Source organism: Manis pentadactyla, chromosome 2 (genome assembly GCF_030020395.1).
Source record: "Manis pentadactyla isolate mManPen7 chromosome 2, mManPen7.hap1, whole genome shotgun sequence".
Taxonomy (NCBI): domain Eukaryota; kingdom Metazoa; phylum Chordata; class Mammalia; order Pholidota; family Manidae; genus Manis; species Manis pentadactyla.
The window spans coordinates 223,107,681-223,124,115 of record NC_080020.1 but is presented as its reverse complement, the minus strand read 5'-3'; the positions used below and the strand labels follow the sequence as shown (position 1 = coordinate 223,124,115).

At 44.8% G+C, this 16,435-nt stretch overlaps 1 protein-coding gene across 2 annotated transcripts in view; it reads left to right on the top strand.

Annotated features, from left to right (window-relative positions):
• VSNL1 (visinin like 1) overlaps positions 1-16,435 on the top strand; it is a 96,917-nt gene that overhangs the window by 45,742 nt on the left and 34,740 nt on the right. The gene's annotated exons all lie outside the window — the stretch shown is intronic.

Sequence of the window (16,435 nt, the reverse complement as noted above, 5' to 3'; positions counted from 1 at the left end):
TAAATAATGCTGCAGTAAACATAAGGGTGCATATATCTTTTCAAATTAGTGATTATGTTTTCTCTGGGTAGATACCCAGATGTGAAATTACTGGGTCTATGGTATTTCTATTTTTAATTTTTGGAGGAACCTCCACACTGTTCTCCCTTGTGGCTGCTGCACCAATTTACATTCCCACCAACAGTGTAAGAGGGTTCCCTTTTCTCCATATCCTCACCAACACCTGATTTTTATGTCTTTTTTATACAAGCCATTCTGACTAGTATGAGATGATACCTCATTGTGGTTTTGATTTTCATTTCCCTGATGATTAGTGGTGCTGAGCAAGAGATGTGTTTTGTTTCAGACACAAGTCATGCAGTTTCTGAACAAGAAAAGTAATTGTTCAATCAAAATACTGAATAGGGTTCAGAGGATGACAGTAGTGGTGAATGAACAGTAAAAATCTCAGATAATAGTGTTTGCCGATGATTATTAACAAGCTTCTAATACACTATGGTTTGGCTTGTTATAGGTATCTGCACCTCTCTCAACTAAAGAGAAAGTACCTAGGAGGGCTTTTTCACCAAGAAAGGTCCTCCTATTTGCAGATAAGAAAAAAAAACATAGATTCTACATCTGAGCATTTAGAAGGGGGTAGGGAGTCCTGATACATATCCAGGCATCAAGGTCTACAACTCTTAACTCAGTATCTTGTACTGTTTACAAGCTAATCTTTCCGTGAACTTTAGATAAAATGGTTTCATGGAAGGTATAATTTCTACTGCAGTGGTATTGTTTTGATTTCTCTGAGTTTATCGGTTGTATTGGTATTTGGCAAGATCTGAGACATTCCATTTTATGTATACTTACATAATGCAAAGTTTGTGGAAAAAATGCATTGTTTTTTCTTTTTATAGTTTTGACTAAAATAGAAAATATTGCTTTCATCATTTAAGTGTAGCAAGTGTCAAATTGAGCAATATGAACCATCTACTTGAATACATGTGTGGGGGATAATTGCACAAAATGTTAAGCATTGCCATAGTCTTCTGAAGTTGAACATTTCACATAGTCTGTGCTCCAGCAATTCTACCCTTGTACATGTACAAGAAGAGGCTTGTATAAGAATGCTCATAGTTACACTGTTCACAACAGCAAAACTGGGAACCATCCCAAATTCCCATCAAAAGGAGAGTGGAGAATAAGCTGTGGTATGTTCATACAGCAGTCAAAACTGTAGCAACACTAAAACATTAAGTGCAAAAAGTCTCAAATGTTTTAAATTAAACACAAATAAGTTAAAAATATATATCATACAACTACAAATAAATGCAATAAAATCATATAAGAAGGAAAGCAAGAAAGTGATGAACACAGGATTCAGAGTGAGTTGAACCCAGTGGGAACAACGCAAGAGATGAGATGGGGTACAGGCCCACAGTTAGCTGTAGATGGTGTCAAAGTCGTAACTGTGGTTCTGGGTGGTGAATTTGCAGGTGGGTGGTTGTTGCCTAGTTAAAAGCTCACTAACCCAACATGGACCACTGATGAATGTCAGAGACCCAAGAATATTATTATCCAAAGCTGAGCACCTGAGGGCCCCAGGTACATATAAAACTATCTCCTTAATTGTGTGTGCAAAGGTGTGCATGTTATAAGATGTCACATTTCTAAGAAGATGTGAGTACAGTTGGCCCCTTGAACAATACAAGGGTTAGGAACAGCAATTGACCCCACACACAATCAAAAATCTGAGTATAACTTTTGACTTCACAAAACTTAATACTCCTAACCTACTATTGATTTTATGATAGTAAGTAATAAAATAGACTTGTATTTACATGTGTTTTATGTATTCACAACATACCTAACTTTGCCTTACTTTTTTCAGTATTTCTAGGCTACACAGTTCACCTGTGATTTTTTCAAATCATCACAAATCTCAAAAATGTTTTCAAATACATTTACTGAAATAAATCCATGTGTAAGTGGATCTATCCAATACAATACATGTTGTTCAAGGGTCAATTGTAATTCACTTTTTGCATGTAGAGATCTTTCATAGAGAAGTGCTGAGAAATGAATTATTGTTCAATTTATATAAATTGCTTTTGCAGAGAAGTGTGATCACTTGCTTACATTATCATACCTCTGTGTATAGTTTTCAAAGTCACATCTTCTATAATTTTGTCACCCAGGAGTTAGCCTGAACCTCAGAACTATCTTCACTCTCAGCCCCAAGGAAAGTACAGACAAATGAGATTTGTTACAGCCACTTCATATCACTGAAGGTCATGTAAGCTGTCACTCTGTGTTTGAGAGAACTCTGTGTGCCACATTCCTCACTACTTGTTTAAAATGAGAGGTGTTATGCCTTTGAAGAAATAATTGAAATGCAGGAAATGAGGTAATTCATTTATATTCTCAAGGACTAAGCACTGCAAAAACACTAGCCTCAAGATGGGGGACCATGTAAACATTAAACACAGCTCCACATTTTGTGGTACAACTGACGTATATGTACCAGCACAATCTCCCACCACCACCTTCCCCATTCCACCCCAGAATGGATTTTTTTTTGTTTCAGGAATAGAATGTATGAGTTTCTGGATGAAATTTAGATTCTTGGCAGCTTTTTAACAGCCATATTCAAACACAGCCTGTGCTCTTGTATCAGACAGAAAGCAGGGAAAGTCTTCCTCTCCTTCCTGAGTTGTCCAAAGACATAATACAAAGGAGAATCACAGAGGAAATATGCCATGTACGCAGAGAAAAAAGAAAGGTCTGATGGGCTAGAAGGGAGAGGCAGGGAGAAAGATGTAGATTATGTAAGAAGGCCCAGGAGAGGGTCCGACTAGAAATAACTTCCCTTAATTCTGCTGAGAAGTCCAATATTCAGCAAAACACAGTCATTATCCTGGTAAAGAGGCACTTTTCAGTAGTATCTTCTCAGTGTGGACATTGAGACATCCTGGAATCCAGTCGAGCTAGCAGAACTGCCTTTGACCTCCGCCTTTCTGTCTGTGTGGTCAGTGAGGTGCCTCTGTAGTCACTGGCCTAACCCACGTCAGGCTCCAGGAGAGTCACCTGGCTGTGTAGGGCCAACTCTGATGAAGGTGTGGGGGGAGTAGAGAGCAGGAGAGGCCCCCTTTGCAAGGCCAGGAGACACAAACTCTCAACTTTGGAAACCTGTTGTCTCCAGAATATAAAGGAAGCCCTTCATTAGGTCTGTATCTAAAAATGTATAAAATTTTGATTCAGAAAACTGAGCCATGAGACCAATGTCACAAAAAGAATGGAGGCAGGCTAGGTAGGTATTGGGCACGCCGACCCGCACTGTAGCCCATAGCCTTGCCCCACGGCGGCCCCTCGCCAGCCCCCTCTGGGCCTTTCCACCACACAGCTGCTGGAGTGATCTTTGCAAAACACAGATCTGGGGGTGGTCCTTCCTAGTGCGATACAGGTTTCATTCTGTAGTCATGTAGACGAGCCACCTGGTTTCTTTCAACATAAGACCCAGGGGCCAGCACAGAGCCTGCCGCAGAGCAGGCAGCAGTGAGCACTTATGGTGTGAATCATATTAAAGCTGTCTGTGTTTCACCTTCTCAGAAAGCCCTGTGATTGAGACATACAGAAATGATAAAAGGCTAGTTCTCACAGGCTGATCAGGAAGAAGTGCTAACACCATACAAGGCAGAAAGCCATAAATGTTTGTTGGGGGACAAGAGTGGAAAGAAGAGGTTAATTTCAAAATGGGATATTAAAGTAAAAAGTTAATTAATACAGTGATGGAAGGAGGACTTTTCTCTTACCCTTTTATAAGATAAAATGTCTTGGAGTAGATAGTTTTTACTTTTTAGAAGCTTGGTACCACGTTTATTTTAAAATATAATATACTGGTGAAATTCCACTCAGTAGGAAATGTTCTAGGCTTAAAGCATTGGAAATACAAGTCTATTTACCATAGCTCTATCAACGTAGCTACCCAGAGACATGTATTAAAACAAAATAAAAATCACTGGTATCATAGAACCAGGAGCACCTAAACATTTGATGATAAAATTATTTTAATAGAATAAGAAAGATTTTCTGGTTAATAAAGTATTATGACCATATTCTATAATATGGTTTTAGAATTTTACTCTCAAATTTGTTTTTGTGCTTAAAAACCTGCTATCAGGAGTAAAAGTCATGTTGCCTACAAGTTACAGCAAACATACAATAAATGTAGGATTTTAGTTATGTAATCTGTTTTGTGGAATATGAAATAAAACATGTGCATCTGGTTTTTCCCTGTTTACTGTTCCCTGCCTGTCCTCATTGGGCCTCCAGGTCCTTCCCTCTCTTTCATGGTCCTCATTACAATCGGCCCTGCATCACAGATGTGTGTGTGTGTGTGTGTGTGTGTGTGTGTGCACGTATACAGGCCCCAAACATCCATGACATCCAAAGGCGTGCTCTTAGATGATGCCTCGACTTCTCTGTCCTCAGCGTAAGGTTGAGAAGAGCCCTTTAGAAGTCTCTCAGCCCACCTCCCCCACCTCTTCCCTCTTCCCTCCCCATGTGTGTGTGTGTGACTTCAGACAAATGACTTTGTCTCTCTGATTCTCAGCTTCATCATCTGTACAAATGAAAAAAAATCTGTCTGCCTTAGTGTATATTTCAAATTTGAATGTGCATCAAAATCGCCTGGGCTGACTATTCAATTGGCAAATTGCTAGACTCCTTCCTCAGGGTTGCTGTTTTACTGGGCCTATGAAAGAGCCCCAGGATCCGGATTCTTAGTAAGACCCCACAGAAAATTTCAATGGAGAAAATCCATGAATGATGTTTTGAGAAACACTTGTCTAGAGCCTATTCTTGGATAGGCTTCCAGAGTTCTGTATACACTGAAATTATAAAATTTTATATCTATGCTTTCTTGGCATAACTTTCATCAGATTTATAAAGGGCTCTATGGGCTGGAGAAGGGTTAAGAATCACTAAAGATACTTCCAATCATTAGCAGGCCTAACATTCTAATTGCCATGATAGCAGAGTTATTAAAACTAAGACAAATGGAGAAAAATCTCCATCTTTACTACACTTTCAACTAAACTTCACTGACAGAAAGTAAGAATAGATTTTCTAATCCATAGTTTGCTCAGTTTGTAGGGGGTGTTTTCTTGATTCATTCAAAGCCCATTCATTATTTTGTCCAGAGACCCATGACAATGAAAAGAGGAAGGCCTAGTGAGATGAAATGCAATCCCTGTTTGCCATTCATTCTTTTAAGCACACCTGTGCTCCGGATGTACGTAGGTCCTGGGTCTACAGAGCAGAATGTCACAGTTCCCTGCCCTCAGAAAGCTATGGTCTGGCTGGTCTGCTACCATCAAGAAGCCTATAGCCAAATGTGGGGCCTGTATACGTACACACACACACACACACACACACACACACACACACACACACACACATCTGTGATGCAGGGCTGATTGTAATGAGGACCATGAAAGAGAGGGAAGGACCTGGAGGCCCAACGAGGACAGGCAGGGAAGGTGCCATTGAAGTGACCCTCAAAAGAAGGGTAACTTGGACATGAATTGCTGTCAGTGTACCTGAAAACTCAAAAATCTCACTGACTAGAATTGTAAAAGCTGGAATAAAAGATGACTATTGTGTTTGAGAACCCCCATGGGGTTGGCAGGAGGCCCACCATATTGAGTATATTAGGTTGAAACAAAAATACAACACATTAAGACAAAACAAACAACCAAAATCTCTTGGCAGTCCTGCTGAGAGAGTATGGAAAACCACCTGTTGAAGAATAAGCCTGTGCATGCCAGGGGCTCCTGCCTAAGCCCCCTCTCATGTGCCTCTCTCCCCGCTTCTCCCTTGCTTTTTCCCCTTCCTTTATTATCATTCTAAAGTACTTCAGTCTGACCAATAGCTCACTTGATTCTCACCATGGCCTATGAACCAGGCTTTGGAGGGAGCATTTCCCTCACTTCAGGCCACAGGGGTTGGAAAGTCAGATTTGATGGAGGCGGCAGAGGGGTCAGCAGAGACAAACACCCGGGCCACTTTGCAGGAAGCATCTCCTTAACCTTGCTGTACTTCCTGTGTCCTCTGGGCCACATCCAGGAGCCAGCACCTGGGAGTTTCTCTAGCCTACTTTGTTGTGAAGCAGAATGAACGCAAGGCTCCCCTGTGGCTCCACCCTCGCCATCCTTCCAGGACCAGTTCATAGGTTTCTCCCTGGGAGGACCTTCCTTGATCTCCCCATTCTCAAAGCCAAAAGAGTCTCTTCCTCCTCTGTGTTCCTGTGACTTTGGTCCCTCCACCTCCGTTCACAAGGACATTGTATTTTGCCAACACAATCTACCAGCTTTTCTCACCTTCCCATTAGGCCGGGCCCTTCTGCGTTCTCCAGAGCCCACGCTGCTGTCGGTGCCCTGCCTAAATGCACAGAGCTGCAACATGGTTTAATTAGAAGGCTGGATGTGTGCCTGGATCTACCTTACACTGGCCATGTGAAACTGGGAAAATCTTATGCTTGAAGATTTGTTAAACAAATCAACAAACCACTCTGGGGGCAGTTTCCTCATTTGGAAACTGATTTCAGTGGAAAGAATACTTTGGGCCCTGTTTAATTCATGCGAAAGCCAACCAAAGTGCTTTGTAAATAGTGCATCGTCTTGCCCACGTGAGACTGATTGGTGGTTTGACTTTAGGTATGTGGGCGTGGGAGGGCTTCCAGATGCCAAATAATCCAGTCTCATGGGTTGCAGTGTCAAGAGCTGGCATCCCATCAGATATTTTGTCAAAAAAAAATGTGACAGAGATGACTATTATGTCTTCTCGATATCTGAATCAAACCAATTTGGAAAATAAAACCCTTGGCTCAAAAAAGATTTTTGGATGATCAGTTTTCAGGGATTTTGATTTTGCTTGTTCATAAGAGGTAATTAGGAGTAGGCCTTATTAAAAACTTGTTGGGCAGAGCTATATACAGAACATTTAATTCCTTTGGGAAATAAACATTACATAAGACACAAAATGTCATCCAGCTTGGGCTGGTGAGGATGTTGCAATTTTTAGTGAGAACCTGGGAATTCATTTCCATTTGGAATGTTTGCCAACATAACCCAGGCTACACTTCAACCTGAATTAATGTGGGAAACGAGAGCTTGTGTCTGAAATCTCAAGGAAGAGATAATGATAAAGTTACACTTCTGGGAAAACAAGGTCCTATGTGAGGCTCCAAAGGCATTTTATTATGGTGAGATTGTCTCAGGGAATAGCTAGCTACCAGCGTGTCCTGTATTAGAGAGAGAATTTATCCCAGAGGGGTGGAATTGATAACCTTCTCCTGTCTCAGAGAGTGTGAAATTATTTTGGATGGCTTCCACACCTTGGAATTTTGCTTTCTTGTGCTGGGCCGGGTGTGGGTGAGAGATTATCATGGTCGTTGCCGCTATGACATCCAAAGGCGTGCTCTTAGATGATGCCTCGGCTTCTCTGTCCTCAGCGTAAGGTTGAGAAGAGCCCTTTCGAAGTCTCTCAGTCCACCTCCCCCACCTCTTCCCTCTTCCCTCCCCATTTTACACAGAAATAAACTGAAGTCCTTGGGAGAAGGAGGAGCAGTCTAAGATCCAACTGTTCCTTAATGGCTCCAATTAACATCCAAAGTCTATGTCTCAACACCAGGCTGATTATGGAGGTTTTAAGCAGAGGGATCTATTCTCCTATTAACTATTCTCTGCAGCTAATTGTTAAAGGACAATCCATTTCTAATTGGAAATAGAGCCAAAGAGGAAGAAATAGCCCATTGCTATGATAGGATTGGACTAAAAACACAAAATCATGTCTGGATCTCTCATTGTAAAACTGTTTTACGTTATTGGATTTTTGTGACCCTTTGAAAGGATGATAGGGACTTGGATCTGGAACAATGGACCCCCCCTTGCTGGGACTCGTTTCCTCCCTCTATTCCTGTGGCCCAGTGAGCACCTGCTGGAAGAAAGCATTCTCTCTTATTGACCATTCATTCTCATATCTCTCTTGCATAGTTCCTGGACCTCTGACTGCTTCTCTCTGAGGGTGGACATGGAGCTTGGGGTCCCATCCTTGCGACTGTTCTGACGGTGCTGTGAATCGTGTCCTGTGCTGAGCTCTAAGTCAGCTTCTCCCCTCACAGAAGAAACGCAGCCCTGCCATAACTGGAGGACAGATGGGTGACGCCAGCCATAAATCAGTCCTAAATTCATCTATGAAATGTCCAATGACTTCGTTACCTCTCTCTCAGGGAATCCCTTTGTAGCTGGTAATCCAGAGGAGCTCTTAGCAGTCATTGACTTTCAACAAACACTACTGACTGGTATCTGTAACGAGTCTGTGGCCGAGAGCTGTGGGGGTTGCAGAGTTTGAGTCAGATTCCCTCATTCACTTAAAGTGCTTACAGCCGAGCAGAACCATCTACGATAGCTAAAAGATAATCAGGAAACCTGTATTTGTCCCAAGACCAGTGCTGATATTGTAGCTGAGTGAAATTCTGTATAAATACCTTCACTGAAGATTTCAAGATACCTTGAAATATAGGTAGGATTTATAGCTGCAAGGATGAGGGACAAACTTCGCAAGGGCACAAGGGCGGGGAGACAGGGGGATGGTGTGGGGAACAGCAAGCAGCTGTGTTGGCTGAAATGTCAGATGCCCGACCGGTATCAGGGGAAAAGCAAGGTCGGAGATGTGAGTGGGGCCCAATCACAAAGGGCACTGAATGCCAGGAAACCCTACAGCCCTAAATGTGGCGGCCCAGGTAAACAGATGGTTTCCTGCCAGGATGCATTAGATGACCATGGAAATGCTGGTGACCTGCTGTCGTATGCTTCTTAAAACGACATGACAGTACCAGGAACGAGCAGTTACGTTTCGTTTCCCTGTGATCCGGTGAATGAACCTGCAGGAGCCTGTGTGCCCTCAGGCAAATGACTTAGAGCCGAAGTTGACCGAGTTGTTCGCCAAGGATTCATGGTCTGTGCGTGGTGTGTGCTGTACTAGAGCGGACAGTGAGGGAGTCAGCAGGTGGGGCGGCCGCGGAAGAGACAGAGGCTTCCACGCAAGTGCAGGGGCAGCCCAAGAGCTAAGCAGGGTCATGGGTGGTGGCAGCTTTGGGAGCTCAGGGACGGGGAGGGAGACAGAAGCGGGTCTGGAAGGGTCTGGAAGGGTCTGGCAAGGCTCCCTGGGCAGAGGGGGCGGGGTGGTGTGGGAACGGAGGCCTGAGGTTCCTAGAAGGACTTAGACGGAGAGGGTGAAAACCCTCCCTCCACAGAGCAGGTGGTGAGCGGGAGAAAGGCAAGGCGCTGACTTAGGAAGGGCTGGGACCCTGCCCACTGGCATTTTGGAATTTTCCTTCCTGTAGCCTCTCTGCCCAGGCTCCTCTCAACTCCTCCCTTTAGTGGTGGAGGACCCCTTCCCCCACCCGCAAGGCTGCTGTAGTTCTCACCCTGGTCTGGTTCCCGGTCCCAGCTGCCTGCTTGGAGCCCTCCGCTCCCACGGGCCTTTCCTGAGCCTTTGTTTCTGCCCCTTTCCACAGAGGGGAGCTGGGGGCGACTTGCTGAGAAAGAGGTGGGTTCACTGAACCTCTCGGGGTAAAATCAGTGGTGCTAGGCGGTTCATGAGGACAGCGGGCCTGGCGGCTACAGTGCCATCGTGCAGTCAGACGTCCATCTCCTCTGCAAATGAAATCCCTTCTCTCTGAAAGAAGAAAGCAAACTCAACAGATTTTGGTTTGAAATTAAAGACATCTGGGCTGTTAACCAAGGTGGTTCACAGTGTTTCCAGGGAAAAGCACAAGATGGATCTTGTCCTGTGTTTTTGGATATATATTTTTTATTACTAAATGGCACAAAGATGTGAGATGAGGTTGTGCAGATTATCTTGGATCCCTCTACCAGAGACCCAGAGCGTGACTCAGCGTGCGTTAGGTCATAGCTGAAGCGGCAGCTGCATGGTGGTTCACACAGCCTGGGGCCACACAGATCGGTCTGGATGCAGGGCCTGCCCTTCGGGCGCTGTGAGTCTGCAGGCGGGGTCCTCCTTTGGGGTCCTCCACTTCCCTTATCTTCATACCTGCCTTACAAGTGCCTGCACTAAAGGTGCTCAGTTAGTGCTCAGGGTCATTCTCATTGTTACTGGGGCCACAGGAACTGGGGGCAGGGGCAGAGTGCTGGGCAGCTGAGCTCCTCCTGGGCCTGCTGGTCTCTGCGAAGCCTTGAGTTACCATCTGCCCCAGGGACCTGTCCCCCCTTTGGGAGAGGGCTGTCTTGGCTTTCATTCATGTGCACCAGTTTTCCCCAGCAGCCCCCCTGGGCTGGCGCAGCCTGCCTCCTGTGTGAAAAAAGGGAAAAGGAGGGCGACAAGAGCCTGTCTCAGATGCAGGTGCCACAGGGAATCCCTCCGGTGGGTGGGGAGGTGAGCCCCCAGAGAGGAAAGCCTTCCCGCCTCTGTGCCTCTCTGCAGCAGCAGTAACAGTTTGGAGGTGTTACCCTGGCTCCAGAGAAAGGTTCTGGGAAAAACGACTTCCCCGCAACAAGGCACCTGGGTGGGGTTCCTGGGCCTGTGCACAGCCCTCACTGAGGGCTGACCCAGAGGGACAGGGGCCCATCTGAGACAAAGCATCCTAACACTAGATACTGAGGGAGGTGGCAGACAAGGTTTCTGCTATCCTGTGCCTTCATCATGTTTACTGACTGCCCTGGGAACTGTCAACCCTGGGGATAGGTAGGGAGAGGGCTGGCATAAAACACCATAGAAAAAGGGCACACCTTAGGTCCTTTCTAAAAAGTATCAAAGGATGAGTAGATGCACAGATGAATAATAGTAGATGACAATAGCCAACTTTAATTGGTGTTGATCGAGGGTCAGAAACTGTTTAAGCATGGCACTCTGCATATATTACTCATTTGATCCTCCCAAGGATAATGAGGCAGGTATTATTATTTCCTCCATTTTACAAATAAAGTTAGGCACAAAGTGGTTAACAACTTTCCCAAGGTCACACCACGTTCAAACCCAGGCAGTTGGACTGCAGTGGTGCTCTTGACTAAGGAGATGGATCCTTGGTGGAAATCTCAGGGGACCCAATCCTACTAATAAGGGTGGTTTATGTGGTTTACCCATCTTTAGTCTTTCATAAAAACATTCTCATAAATGGCCAATGTGGTTCTTCTAGATGGAGCATGGACAGGAGGAAGGAGCGAAGGGCCTGGAATCAGACAGAGCTGAGTTCAAATCCTGGGTCTGCCACTGCCTTGCTGGGCTGTGGGCAAGTCCTTCACTCTCCAAGTCCAAGTTTCCTCAACAACTGCAAGGCGTCATCTGACTCCCAGGTACTCACCTGGGCCAATGAGGCGGCCAGTTTAACAGTATAAGAGCTGCCTGTTGGCTGGGCTGGAGTTGGGTCAGTGGAATGTGTGTGACTAGGTACATGAGGTTGGAGAAGCCCCAAGAAATTGCAGCTTCCTTCTCAAGCCAACTTAATGAAAAGACACAGAAGCCTGGTTAAATGAGGTATCGGGCAGTGATGGTCACTACCCAATCACCAGCCCCCTCTCCTCACCTTCTCCCATCCATCCGTGGCTTACCTCCCACTGAAGAGGCTAAAAAGCCATGCACATGCTTTCCTGCCTATGTTGCATCTAAGATATGGGCATGTTACCCAATCCTGGTCACAAGGGATCTGAGGAAGGATCTGCTTGTGGCTAGGGAGGGTTCTAGAAAAGGTTTTCTTCACTCACAGGAAGCCTAGCATACGTGTTTGTAGTGCCTGCATGTGATACCTGGAATGACATAGGTAACTTTCAGATGGTGGGGGGATATATTGCTTCTGATCTGAACACAGTGGAGTGGAAATACAGAAAGAACCCGGCCCTTGGTGACATCCTTGAGCTGCTGAATTGGTCTTGAAATGGTACCTGGACCATGTGTTGTATGGGGTAGTTAACCCTTTGTGGTTTATGCCACCTTTAGCTGGTCTTTGGTTCCTTGCAGGAGAAGGCAGCCTACTTGATACAAAGGAGAACGAGGCCGAGAGTCAGGAGCCCCTGGTCCAGGTCAGGACTGTGCTGCTAACCAGGAGCGTGATTCTGTGCCCCTTTATCATTTGTAGGGCCTCAAGTTATCGAAGAGGCTAGTAATCCCTGCCCTACCTCTTTCTTAGAACAATTGTGAGACCACATGAAACATTTTTTGAGCCCCACCTCCTACTTTGTTCTGAAGATATAGAAATACATAAAATATGGTATAAAGGCAGATATGGGAATGAACTCCATGTTCCATGGACAGAAAGAAGTTCAGTATGGCTGAGCAGAGATGAGGGGATGGGCGGGCAGTAGAAGGGAGCCGTAGGAGAGGTAGTTTTTGCCTCTGTAAAATGAGGGAAAGAACCGTATCACCTCTTATGTTCCCTCCCGAGGCCAGGATTCTAGGAGCCAAGTGGAGCTGTCACTCAATCGTGGCTAGACATTAATGTCCCTGTACCACAAGTCACTTGGCATCATAGCAGTTTTCCTGTCAAACTATCCACATGGACAGAGACTATGTCTCATTCATCTCTGTATCCCCAGATTTCTACTGTCCTCCAATAACAGAAATTCATATATGAATAAAGGAGTGTGTCTTACAGATTAACTGAAAATCATTTTGAAGAGTAAATGAAAGGAATGAAGCATTCTATAGTGTGTTACCCAAAAACAATAGGCCTACAGAGACTCATAATGAATTATTTTGAAATGTAACGTTTATGTAAGAGGATGCAACATACCATAACAGGATAACATGGCATCCCCATTCGCAGGGTCAAGCAGCAGGCTATTTTCTTATGAAAATGTGAGGCACTTGCCAGCAAAAGAGAGTAGTCAATGAACTCCTGAAATACTATTTTCCTAAAGAGGAAATGAAAGGCTATAATGCAAAACTCAAGATGTCTAATATGAAAAAGCTATTTAAAATTAGGCTGCTGACGTTTGAGTTTGTAATGAGATGGTCAGAGAAAAGTGTGAAAACTGAAAGGATTTTCTTTTAGAAGAAATGTGAGGTGGCCCCTAAAAGACATCAATGGTCTCTGAAAATAGGTAGCTGTGTCTGCTTTCTAAGTAAATCTCACTGCATAGTCAAGGTAAGGCTTATTTTTATCCATGTTCTTTTAAAAAAAACATGTGACATGTCTACCAGGAGCACGATAAATGGTGACATCGTGTTACAGCTAATATGTTGTGGCTTCCCGGCCTGGCCCCAGTCAAATCTCTCGCAGACTCAAGCTTGTGCCTGGAGACATCTTTCAAGATGACACAGTTGGGTTACCAGGGAAACTCACTGGATGAGGATCTGGCTGGCTTTGGGGGAGGTTATGTAAAACAAAATCAGCTGGGAAGTCAAGGGATGCCCTGGAGTCAGGAGATGAAGGGAGTCAGGGCTGTTGCCCATTCAGCCTTCAGGATGAGGTCATGGTGGGGACATTTGGAAGTGGGTGGCCTTAGAGCCCTGGATCAGCCACCTAATAAAAAAATCTCAGTATCCAGACTGACGGAGACAGCCATGGGTGCAAGATTCCAGTTGATAGAGAATTAACATAATATATATTGAACAGGGATGACCATTCTCCTAAGTATCAGTCTTACCATTTCCTTTTAAGATTTCAAAGGTATTAAAGATGCTCAGTTATTTTGTGTTAGGGGCAAATGTTAATATGTGTTTACTGTTCAAGTAAATGAATAACTCCCTTAAAGGACCAAAAGTCAATTGAATTTATTATAGTGAAGTAGACACAAAGATCCTGCTGAATGTGTGTGTATGGTTTTATATACACACACACATGCACACACACAGACACACGCATAGTTAATTCATTTACATGGGTGCCTTAGTTAAAAGTTCCACTGAGTGTGACAGAGATTCATATGGTTTTGACTATAAGATTATTTTTCTCACATGGGAAGTCCAAGCTGGACTGGCAGCTGTGTTCCACAAGCCACCAGGGCCTTCATTCTCCTCTGTCCTGTGCCCCTCCCAAGGGTGTTGCTCTGATTAACATGCCCCCAATTGCTCAACACAGTGGCTCATCCCAGTTGGTGGGAAGGAGAAGACAGAATGGATGGGACAATATACCCCTCCCTTCATGGGTGAGACCTAGAAATTGCATACATCGCCTCAGACATATCCGGAACTTACTCTCATGGCAACATTTAGTTGCAAGGGACACTGGGAAAAGTAGCCTTAATTTTACCAGAGTGAACTAGCTGGCAGTGAAGAGAAGGAGCTCTTGACAGTAGCAAGCGTTTGCCGTCTGTTTTATTTTTATTTTTTTGCTAAGATTTATTTCTAGTACTAGTCCACAAAATCATCTTGCAAGGCAAGAGCCTAGATATTTCTCAGCTACACTAAAAATACATCCATAATCTAACGGAAACAAGCACGTTGGCAAAATGTTCCCCTTCCTGCCCATTAGTCAGCCCTTTATCAGAACAGCCCTGTCGAGAACCGAGAACGTGACGTTGGATGGCAATGTGTCAGTGATGTGGAACTAGAAGTATCCGGATGACAGAGCCCTGGCTCTCCATCTTCACTGTGTTTCCAAGGATCTTCCTCTGAACTCCAGCCAGGCAAGGGCCACAGCTCAGGGCCCTGAACCCTGCTTGCTTTGATCCAGTAGTGCCAGTATTGGCTCCTCTTCCCAGGAAACATGAAAATCTTAACTCCATTAAACAAGCATTTTTGTGGTCCTGATGGCAGTTTTCAGAGGGACAAAGGAAAGAGAGCTAATGATTACCGAGTTCCCCCTGTGTGTCCTGTAGGTGCTGTGAGAGAAACAGAGGAGACGGATCCCTGGAAGCAACACCAAACAGCGACAAGAACAATAATAAGAGCAAACGCTGAAGTAGTGTTTGCTACACGCCAGGCACTATTCTCTGTGTTTCGTATATTAATTCTTTTCATCTATACACAGCCTTTGGCAGTAGGTGCCATTACTGTCTCCATCTTACAGATGAGGCGACTGAGCACAAAGAGAATGACAGCGTGTCTAAAGTCACACTGTGCTCTTTAACTTTGGCGCTCTCGGCTCTGACTTTCACTGTGTGACTTTGGGCAAATTGGGTAAATCCCTGAGTCTCTGTTTCTTCATGTAAATGGAGACATCAGCACCTCACACATAGCTCTATCGTGAGGATTTCAATCAATTTGAGAGACCAAGCCTGTACAGAGATGAGATGAAGGGTAATGCATACAACCAGGCAGCGGCACACTCACATACAGCTGCTATGAGGGCAAGCGTCTTCCGGGAAGTAGGGCCTAAACTAGGCCAAAAGGTAAACTTCCTTCCAGGAAAGGAAGACATTCTGCGGATTATTCTGAAGTGGACAGTGGTGTCTCCAAGTGGGAAATGGGCCAAGTGCCTCCATGACCCCCACTTCCATTTTCTGTCTGTGCCTTGTTCTCTGCCCATAGTTTCTCACCCCACGCCTACCTACTCTACTCTTGCCCTCCCTTCACCCAAACCTGCACCCCTAAGTGTTTTGAATCAATTAATTTAGACTAACGGGTTAATGACTGATTAGACTTCATGTGTACATGCTAAGGATTTACAATTTAATCAGAAAAATCAAAGTAATAATGATGATATTTCAGTGCCTGTAGAAGGAACCTTCTTTATGTGCTGAAAATCACATGACATCATATAGGTGGGCAATTCAGGGCAAGACTTTGTCAGTCATGGGGGTGGGAATTTGAACAGCCATGTCCTTCACTCCACCTGGGGGCATGTGAGTATGTATTGGGAGTAGAAGAAGAGGAGTGTGTTTTGCTGCAATGTGTTCCTTTGCTGGGGCTGAAGCTCTCAACTCTCGGAGGGAAGCAGAGGGTGGCCCCAGAGGGTGCTTGATACCTGTGCAACTGCTGTTGCTTTCGGGAGCTCAGACTGCATGGCAGCATGCTCTGCAGTGGTCCGTTTCAGTCCACCAAGGCCAGGAAGGCTAGTTTCAGGAGAACAAGAAAGAACTTAGCTGTGTGGAAGGTCCCAGCTGCAGGAGTGACTTCTTGAATCAAACAAGGGGTTTTTAGTCGTGCACAGAAAATATTAACTGAGGCAGAAAATGGGAATTGCAGAAAACAAAGTAATAAGTTGAAACGTACAATGACATTCTTGGAAAACATTTGATGAATTATACATGTGTCTACATTCCTGAGACCTTTATGGCCAGATTCAGATGATGACCTCAGGGTGGCACCTGGAAGCAGCCAGTGAGCTCCGGGCTGGTCATGAGCAGACAAGGGCTTTCATTCTGGCCCCACCACTGACCCCCAGGAAACCTCAGAGTAGACCTTTTTTCCTGGGCCTGCTCCCTCAGCATGAAAAGCCTCAGGACTAAACAACTCCTGAGGACCCTGCTTCTCGGGACAGTCATCTCAGGAT